Source organism: Plectrocnemia conspersa, unplaced genomic scaffold, assembly GCF_051122295.1.
Source record: "Plectrocnemia conspersa isolate PC_06_02 unplaced genomic scaffold, ASM5112229v1 ptg000011l, whole genome shotgun sequence".
Classification (NCBI taxonomy): Eukaryota; Metazoa; Arthropoda; class Insecta; order Trichoptera; family Polycentropodidae; genus Plectrocnemia; species Plectrocnemia conspersa.
Window position 1 is genome coordinate 252763 of NW_028277175.1, and position 10498 is coordinate 263260.

General features: G+C 33.6%; 1 protein-coding gene across 2 annotated transcripts in view; it reads right to left on the reverse strand.

Moving 5' to 3' along the window:
- pot (zona pellucida domain protein papillote) overlaps positions 1 to 10227 on the reverse strand; it is a 19197-nt gene extending 8970 nt beyond the window's left edge. For both annotated transcript variants that reach the window (XM_088198199.1, XM_088198198.1), the window contains exon 1: positions 10155 to 10227. The gene's annotated coding sequence lies outside the window, so the exon portion shown is untranslated. The remainder of the gene's footprint in view (positions 1 to 10154) is intronic.
- Positions 10228 to 10498: the final 271 nt, after the last annotated feature.

The window sequence follows — 10498 nt, forward strand, 5'->3', positions numbered from 1 at the left end:
TATATTTGTGACTTCATTGTGCAAAAGCGTTAAAATAATTTTAAAAAATCTTATATTTCATTTGAATGACATAAAAAATCTACATATTTTAATTATACACCTAAAGCGGATAATTAAAATATGAAAAAATGAAAAAGAAAATGCTAGACAGCCAACAATCTAACATTTTTCGCTGTCAACAACCTAATAAAAAAATTAGATATATCATTTGATTTCACACAGAAGTAAACTATCTGTATCTTGCAACTATGATCTCTGTTCTAGGTTATTCAACCCTCTATCCGCAATCGAAGAATTTTAAGGCACCGTGCGTGAATCGATACAATGCTCAACATCCTACCTGGGCTGTCATTAGAAACACTCGCGGTTGGTAAAATTCAATTAAAATAACATTGCATTATTTTCTTTTTTAAATATACATTTGGCGCAATTTTTTCAAATATGTTTTTTATTTAAATGTAATTATTGCGACTTACTTATTGCTAATATTCAAATAATAGCAAATTTTAGTGAAGCATTTTCGTGGACTATTTATGTAAAAATATCTTTGAATTGAGATATAAATGTACTAATAATAGAAAGAATTTCTTTATGCGATACCTGCTTTAATTTTCACTTTGCCAGCTCTCCTTATCATAAAAAAGGGTGCGGTCTGTTACATAACAGAATTACTGAGAATTGCTAAGTACTATTAGATTTGCCTGAAATGTATTATTGTATACTGACACGTTGCCTATATACAGAAATATAAAAATGTTGAATTCAATTTTAAAAATTTGCGCCGAAATATCCATTTTATTCTATGCTTTTGGTTTCAAGTAAAATGGGTATCGTCGTTTTTGTAGTTCTAAGCCATAGAGATATCGGTACTACCGAACATTTTTTGCCCTAATACCGGTATCGGTACTACAAATATTGCAATCCCTAGTTACCCCTTAAAGGAAATCTAAAAAAAACAGTCTCAAATCTACCGCAAAAATTTTTTTTTTTTGTCAGGTGCTAGTTAAATTATATAATATCAACTTTTGCTTACATAGTAATATATACATTTACATACTTTTCATTATTTATTTACAAGTGAATATGTATTTTTCAGTAATTTTTATATTTTCATTAGGGAAATCCAAAAACAGTTGCACCAGTAGATATATAGTTCTACTAGCGAAAATATAATTTTACTGCTAATCGCTATTGAAATTATATGCAAATGGAATTCAAATGAAACTCAATTTTCTTGGGGTCCATGATAACTATCTGTCGTCAGCAAAGGTTGCGCAGATAGTCCTGTTCGTAGTTGGCAAGTCTATTGTATATGCTAAGTGCAGTACTGGCTCTAGTACACTGTCCTGAGGTACTCCAGATTTTATCGAACAGACTGAATATTTTACTAAAAAAAATCTATCGCTCAGATATGACTTAATGATTTCATATATAATATATGGTGAGGTAGTCTCTTTTTCATTTTAAATTTGAATCTAATATGCTACACTTTGTCAAAAGCTTGACTTATATACAGGAAAGCAGCTGATAAATATTATATTACCTCTCTTGTATATTTACATTAATCTCGTTTGCCACTCAGTGTATTTGTTCTTTCTTACCATAGTTTTGCAGAAAGACAAATTGGTGACCTGGGATTACCTGTCGTTTCTGTAACATTGGATTTATTTAACGTATATTCTTCAGTAATATTATTAATAAAATAATTAATAAAATAAACTGGATTATTACCTTGTTTTATCAAATGAATATAAAAAAATATCCAAAATTCAGAAGGCAAGCAAAAAATTTAAATCAATACAATGAGTGATTTCCCATACTCCCAACTACTCAATAATCTGACCCAAAAATGAGTGATTAGACCCATGAGTAAATTTGACAATTGATATTATAAAGCACTTGTCAATTATCTCGTTTTCACTTTTAGTATTCTCAACGCCTCGTATATTAATATTATTTTAACATTATTTGTTTCTGGTCGACAATTATTTTAAATTGAAATAAAAGAATCGTTATAGAAAATAAATCAACTGAATAAATCTGCTCTGTCGTGCGCGTCACAGTTCTCAATAGAACGTAATGTCGCACTCTAGTAGTTTTCGCGCAATCGCAGACAGATCGTCGTAAAAAAGAATCAAAGCATACGATAGCGTTGAGTATTAATAAGAGAGCACGCAAACGGTGACATAGCAACGCGCCTCGAATATACAATAATTTCCATTGTGCGATAACCTCCAAATCGCGTGCAAGAGAGCTGCGACAGTGCAATTACGCTATCGACTTTTTCGCTCGTTACTTTCTTCCAGTCGCTCCGGTGAGCATAACAGTAACGACCGAAACAAAAAGTGGTACCGTTTCGAGTCGCCATTATTATCCAACTCCATGGGAGAATCGCCTCTAATCTAATCTGACGATAATTATTAATTACTATAATATCATTGCAGTGTCTCTGAACGCTTAATTTTCATTTGTGCTGCACTCTTGCACTTCGCCAAGGAAAACCGCAGCGCGAGATGCTCTGAATACATTATAAAACTGGAATAACATAACTCGGTCGCGAAAACAATTCAATTCTTCAGGTTGTATAATTATATGAATATTTATGATCTATCTAGTTAATGCATCAAATAAAATAGATTGATTAAAAAATTAATGGTGGCATTCGCCATAATTACATGTAAAGATTTAGCAACTATTTTCTCCGAATCATATCAGTGCCATTATAAGCGACCGTTAAATTAATCATTGACAACAAACCATAAGTTGACAATTTTATATTACATATATACAAAAATATCCGTAGTGTTATTCGTGTATAAATTAGCCGTTTTGTGAAATTGAATGCAGTACTTTGTGTAGCGACACTGCACTTATTGATTTGCTGTTATCATATTTTTCAAAGATTTTATTGAAAATCATTAGTTTTCTTGTTTATAATGTACTCAAATGTTTTCATTTTACATACATTAGTTTTTGCTTCTATAAGTTAACGAAAACATTATTTTTTTTATATTATTGGTAAAGCAGTATTTTGTATGTTTTGATTTATTATCAAAATAACATATTATACAATTCCAATCAAAGTAAAATATTTCTCATTTTTATTATTTGGCTGTAGGTTATATTTTCTGCATCTAATTTCATTTAGTATTTACAAACTAAATTATTTTTATATATTGCCTCTCGTTTCATTTTCCCTATATTTTTCAAATCATTAACTAGAAACAAATGAAACTACAAATTCAATTGTTCTCTGATTTATGCAACTGTGGGGGTTCCAACCAGCTGCATCGTTAACTCTGGGGTCATTCAAACAGCCATTTAAAAAAATATGATAAGAAAATACCAACTCGCCTCGACAAAAGAGTTAACTTAAGGTGACAAGATGTCCTCCTTTTTGGGCATAAAGGATACGCGATATACAATGCGTATATCTTGCGCAAACATATTTTGATGGTTAGAGCAACACGTGATGTTGAAAATTCACCCACCAACATCCTCGTCTGTGATTCGCCAGAGCTGTCTCGAATCAATATAACATATGCGACACTGTATCACGTCAGCAGACGAGCTCTAAGAAAGACAGCATCGTGAGAATACATCACGACGATAATCCTAGCTAGTCTGTCCAAGATGTGAACTATATTTTTTAAAATATTATATCTGTTCAATATAATATTTTTAAAAATACCAATAGAATATTACAGGAATTGTTTTATTGATTACAATAATACCACAACATGACAATAATTTATAATAAAAATATAACACATTATAATTTTTAATTCAATTTCCAACGTATGGTCACCCTACTCTTAAAACAGTCCTGATTTAGTATTGGTAACGTTCTCCTATCGGTGTAAACAAATTCGCGGAAAACTGTGTATGTATGCATATATGCGTACATGCACCCTTATTTCCAACACAGCGATGATGAGCGTTAACATCTTGGATGGACTATACTCTACCATCACATGATACAACTCGACACGACTCTTGACTTTCAACAGCCGCATTCATGATACACTATACTGTGGTAAATTGTACCTAATTAAATAAACTGTTACCAGTTTTTTTCTGCAATGCAGTTTTAGCTTTAAAGTCACACCCCTTTGGCCTTCAAACCCGAAACAACTCACATTGAAAGCAATTACTAATTTAGCTAAAAAGTAAAATGCGATATTTTAAAAATTCGTAACGCTGCCATATAAATATTACTTCTACTTCTAAATCCGTTGAAAGCTTTTGCTGAAACTTTCTTCTTCAGCGTAGCTTGCGCGGAATCGACTCAGATGATTCCTTCAAAGAAAGCAGCCGCTTCCACTTTAATCATCAACCGAGCAGGCAACTTGATTAGTTAAGGGTTTAATTCGATTTTTATGACCACTAATAAGCCGCACCATAGCAATGAACAAGATAAAATCTATTTATTGCTTAAATTGTACTGTTGTGACTTAAAAATGATTTATAAATCTTAGTAATTTGAAATCATATATTTTTCGGGTCAAAATTTGAATACGGTTGTGCTCAGAATTTATATAACATGGGTCAGAATTTATATTAAAAGGTCATTATATAATATTAAATGGTCAGAATTAATATTAATTGCTCGTAATTTATATTAAATAGTTATAAATTCAGTTAAACTGTTCCGATTTTATATTAAATGGTGAAAATTATTTTGCCAGATGGTCAGACCTTTTTTTTCAGTTGGTAATAGTATTGTTATTGCTGTAACACTAAAGATTAATACAACTGGTCGATTTGTCATTCGCATCATTATCAACTGTAATTACTGTATCGCTTACTTTAGCCGCTTCAAGCAGAAAATTTATTCACAAGTACCACTTCGTTTCCAACTTGGAATAACGACGCCAAATCTACAAGATTTGAACTCGATCTTTGATACGAATTGGATATTATAACACTGTTCTACGCGTATATTGCTCAAATTACATTTTTAAAACTGTTGTGATTTACAAAAAAAAATAATAAGCTAGTTATGTACAACAATACCGTCCTTTTAAAATAATTGTAGATAAATAATTATCATTTTAAAGATCTTGAACAGTATATCTGAAAAAGAATTATCTCAATTGGAGCAAAAAAATTCATGTGCGTCTATAATCATATCTTTTCAGCAAACGTGTTTAGACAATATGTTATTGCATGGATTTTCATCCGTGTTTCTTTGTCTTTAATTGAAATCAAAGACAAAGAAACAATTGATTATGCCATTGAAGATATTAATAAGAAACCTATTTAAGGCCCCAATTCTCTCTGTAGGTGTGTGCAACCTTAATAAAATGCCACGACGAAAAAAAGAAGGTGGGACGACTGCCTGGACAGGTTCAAAATAAAATTATGACTTAACAAAAACCCTTCTTTTGAGAAACATCGTTTTCAGTATATTTTATTTATAATATAAAATAAAAAAAAACTTTTTTAGTATGTTCGCAATAAAATGGCATGTGTGCGCTTTTTATGGGCGCGGGTAGCTATGTTGTTTGCAGTTGGAAATGCACACAGATAATACCGGTTTTGAAGAGCTAACAACTGGCGTTTGGCCGAAGATACTCGACGATAAAATCTGAGAGATTTTCGCAAACCAAAAAATAACACAGGGCTATCCGAGATACGTGAGCGGCGTAAAGAGCAGGAGCGAGCGTTTAGGAATGCCGATTCGTCACCGCTTCTCGAGACGACAGTGCGTCACATTTTGAATTATTCAATAGTAACGCCGGTGTGTGACGTAATGAAAATTGTTAGGTGATTTTCCTAGAAAATCAGCAGGCGCACTAAGCACACCGCAGTGGTTTCTTATACTCTCAAAACTTTGCAGATAAAGAAAATGTGACCAGACTGAATTCAAAGTCAGTGACAGCTATTCATTACAACTTATAATTTATCTAGATTTTATTTTAATTATTCATCGCGATAGTCATCCATAAGATTGGGGAAAAATTAGGATAATCTAAATTGTGATGATCGCATAGTAATATATTAATATGTACAATTGGCAACGTTATCATTCTATGAAATGTGCAATCCTGAGTTTTCGTATCTGATTCGGCAGAGATATTTGACATTGACCTTTTAGTGCACTTGTTCTGAAATTAAATTAATCCGTTAAAAATACAAAAACCGATACATCTGAATTCGGCAATCAAATTGTTAAGATTATATTTAAAGGCGCGGCCGTTAAGAAAATGTCGATTTAGAACAAAGGACGCTGAGCGTACGCCTCCATCAAGGAGAGTGACTATCGCCGATTTGGCTACGCCATTCCGTTAGAATTCCTTCCGTTTTTAATCGTCGAAATCGCTTCGGGTTCCCATGCGTCCGTTCGCCGTTATTCTTCTGCTCCACAATCGACTACGCACAGCTCCCACGACGGCTCAGATCCTAATCTGGTGCTATATCTCGAGCTTTTCTCGAGTGCAGCGAAAACGAGTGGGTGACTCGTTTTGGCAAGGGCGTTCACACTATCCTATTCGCAGGGCCGGATTGGGTTACAGAAAAAATGTATTTGCTATCTTAAAGCAGCGGTCTCCAAAATAGGGTACGCGTACCTCTGGTAGAGACGTCATTTTAGGGATCAGGTGAGGGCATTTGCCCAGAAAAATGCATGTCATTTAATAAAATACTATGAATCTTAATGAAATTTAAATATCAAATAAAACGACCACTGACTGGCCAACTTTTGCCACCTGTAAAAATCTAAAATGACATCACTGATTCTAAACCAAAAATTCTCAGGTTATCCCTCAAAGAAAATCTAAACAAACAGTCTCGAATCTGTTCAAATATATTTTTTCAAATATGTAAATTCAGTGAAATCATATCGGAATACAATATTGCGATGAACGCCTGTTTTTGAGATAAGCGTTTAACGTTTCCAATATTTTGTTTCGTTCAACGAACGAATTCTGCGAATTTCAGTCATAGGAGAGACCGCCGTTAAACATTGTCTGTACGCGATAAAAATAGTTTAGAGATCACTGCCGTTCACTAATTGCCATTTTGAAACAAGACGGCTACTGAAATAAGCTTTGGTCACTTTCAGAAGATTTATAGAAATCTGGTTAAAAGCACGACATGTATGTTCATGTAAATTGTACCGTTGTGACTTAAAAATTATTTATAAACCTTAGTAATTTGAAATCATGGAATACAGATAAAAATATACACTGCATTTATTAATGCATATTATATTTAGTATTTAGTATTATATTTAATACATCGGTCAAAATAAATATTATATTGTCAGAATTAATATTAATTGCTCGTAATTTATATTAAATGGTTATAAATTCAATTTGACTGATCCGAATTTATATTAAATGGTAAGAATTATTTTGACAAATGGTCAGATCATTTTATTTCATTATACGCTTACATAAATTTTCACAAAAATGAAAAGTATCGAAAGAATTACTGTAGTTTTTAGCTAATCTTATCTACTTCTAAAATCATTCGGGTAGAAGAAAGTACATTTAAATTAAATTAGATTTTCTGAAAAATCAATGCTTAGTCATTGTTGCGAATGTATGCAAGAATATGTCATAACATATTTTTTATCAATGAGGCTATCGGTAAACATGCCGTGTTTACCTTGATTCTAGGCAAACTGAACCGTCTATATACTACGAAATTCCAACGATCAGTGATGTAGTGGGGCCGGAAGTACAATTTGTCAGTAAATTTGATAAGATCAAAAATATATTTTTACAGAAGAAGAAACAGATCTAACAACTATCAATAAAATCAAATATTGAAGAACTGTACAACCCACCTATAGTGCAACAATCAAAATAACTAGAAAATTATTGACATTAACTAAAAAGATTAGTAGCTTTCCGGTACTTATTATTTTAGAACTTCACTACATGTATCCCTCGATTTACGCAAGTAAGAGTAAAAAAAATATACTCCAAATAAAATACATAAAATTAATAAAATCTTTCCGTCGCCGTTGTAGTGTGAACGCTCCATCAAGCACACTACTAAGGCGACGATAGCATATTACGATGTGTAAGAAGTACATCTAAACCGAATTTTGACCAATAGAAGAGCGCAAAAAACAATTATCCCTTCTCAGAAGTCAAAAATCCACGTCAAAGCAATAAAAGCGTGTCGGCGTTGTCGCAGTGGGAACGCTCGGTAACGAGCGTTCCCACTGCGACAACGCCGACACGCTTTTATTGCTTTGACGTGGATTTTTGACTTCTAAGAAGTGATAATTGTTTTTTGCGCTCTTCTATTGGTCAAAATTCGGTCTGAATACACTTCGATCAATATTTAAGAGAAAAATGTCAAATCGTGAAGTTTCTAATTTTTCAAGATATTTTATAAAGCATTTTAAAAACATACAATTAAATTTGGACGAATATTTTTAAAAGGTTTAAAACACAAAAACAAAAAATTGTTTACAATTTTTAACACTCGAACTGGCATTATTTTATTAAGTAATTTTTAATTATTATTTTATTAAGTAATAGAAAAAGACACTCAGATAAGAAACATTTCCAATTGTGTTTGTGCCAGATGTTTGAAAATGTGCATATTTTCTCGGTAGATCGAAAGTATTTGAATGGTCAACATTTTTTTGCAATTTTCTATTACTCTAACCTGCCGGCGGATTTATCTTTGCTTTGGTGATCTAAGAACGCGCTTCGATTAAAAGAAATTACGCATCGCAAATTCGCATTTCGTATCGGCAGAATGCAAAACGATTTGAGACTATTTTCCTTTTTCAATAATTCAAAAAGGTTTTTATTATATTGTTTCTGTAAAGTAGCAACAGCTGTTATTGACAATTGTCTCACGATTATTATTGACAGCCGAAGGGGCCTTAATTTTTTTTTAAACAATTGGAACATATCAATTTTAATTATTTTCACTGTGCGCAATTTTCATTATAGAATGATATATACACTTATGACTTATCTCTCAATTTATGAGGTGCTCGTTTTACATGGTTTCACTTTCACGCGGTTAAGAAAAAAACATTTTTTTTAAATACTCAAAATCATAAATATTTAGTTATACACGTGTAGAGCGGCGATGTATAAACATAAAAGCTTACTCCAACTTCTTGCACTTTAACTACATCTGGAACCTCTTCCACTGCTCATGCAGTGTGACCTGAGTTGCTTTTCGAAGTGCACGCGTGTTGTAAAAATATTCTCCTTAAATTTATATGTTTAAAAAATGTTTTATTACAATTTTCATTCTATGCCTCGATTTTTTTCTGGAACGTATCTACCGCGTCAATCGAGGGATGAGTGTATATACTGTTTATTTAAGTTTGGAATATTTTAAAGAGATTGCATAAAAGTTAGATTTAATAAAAAAAAATGAATTGTTTATTTTGCGATATTTTACGCAACGAAAGCGATCTAGTTCTCGATCGTATTGTATCGTGTATCCTTAATAACAACAGAAAGCGATATATACACTAAGATTACATCACGCGTTTCGGTACGATTTGTTATAACATCTGTTATTTAAGTTTAATTAAATAGTCTCTGACACTACAATTTTAAACAGCTTACTGTCAACCCAATTATAACTACAACGCAAAACAAAATAATCAGGGTAGCATTCTGGTACTTATTTTCTTAGAACAACACCACATTCGTAGTACTTCTACACTATCGTTTATGGAGTCATAGCCGAGTATAGATTTTTGTCGCCGTTTTCGGTGAAAGTGTTGCACAACAGACCTTTCGACTCGTCCATAAGCGAAGGCTTTATATAATTTGTGCAGCCAGGAATGTCGGCGTATTTGGTTCGGCGGAGAGTTCACCCACGCATTTGCAAGGTTTCGTCCAGCCTACGCGAGACGATCCGATCGCTTTTGAAACTCGCGAGCGAGGTCGCGGCCTCCCGCTTTGTTTAATGAGTTTCGACAAAGCTGGATAGCTGCATCGTCATTACTCTTCAAGATGACATCGTCTCGCGAATAGCGAGTGACGAAACGAGGGGCTCGGTCCAGTCTAAAGTAAAAAGAACAGTTTCGCAACGAGCGACCGCTCCAAGGTTCACCCGCTCACCCTGCGCGGGCTACGAGGGCGAAGCGGAATTAGGGGTTGTCGTTGCGGGGGAAAGACGAGCGATAGCAACAGTAGCGGTAAGGTAAGCGGGGGTACCTGGAGCACTATTCCTCCAAGTTGAACGCCCTCATGACGAGCCACAAGCCGCCGGCAGAGTCGACAGCGCACTGACGCCGTTCGCTCGAAAGTCGCTCAAACTGTGGGACGGCCGCTATAGAGGAGACGTCGACTCGCGGTGTGGCGCTAAACCCGCAACACATTTTTTCTTTCTATTATCTCAGTTAGAAACAATGGTGCTGTGCTTCTTGCATTCTAGTTGGAATCAATCGAATAAATCAGGTTCAATTCCAATTTAAATTAAATTAAGACAAATTATTCTAATGTGTCACAACGGACAAAAACCAATACATAGTATTATTAGAATACACCAAAAAATTTTA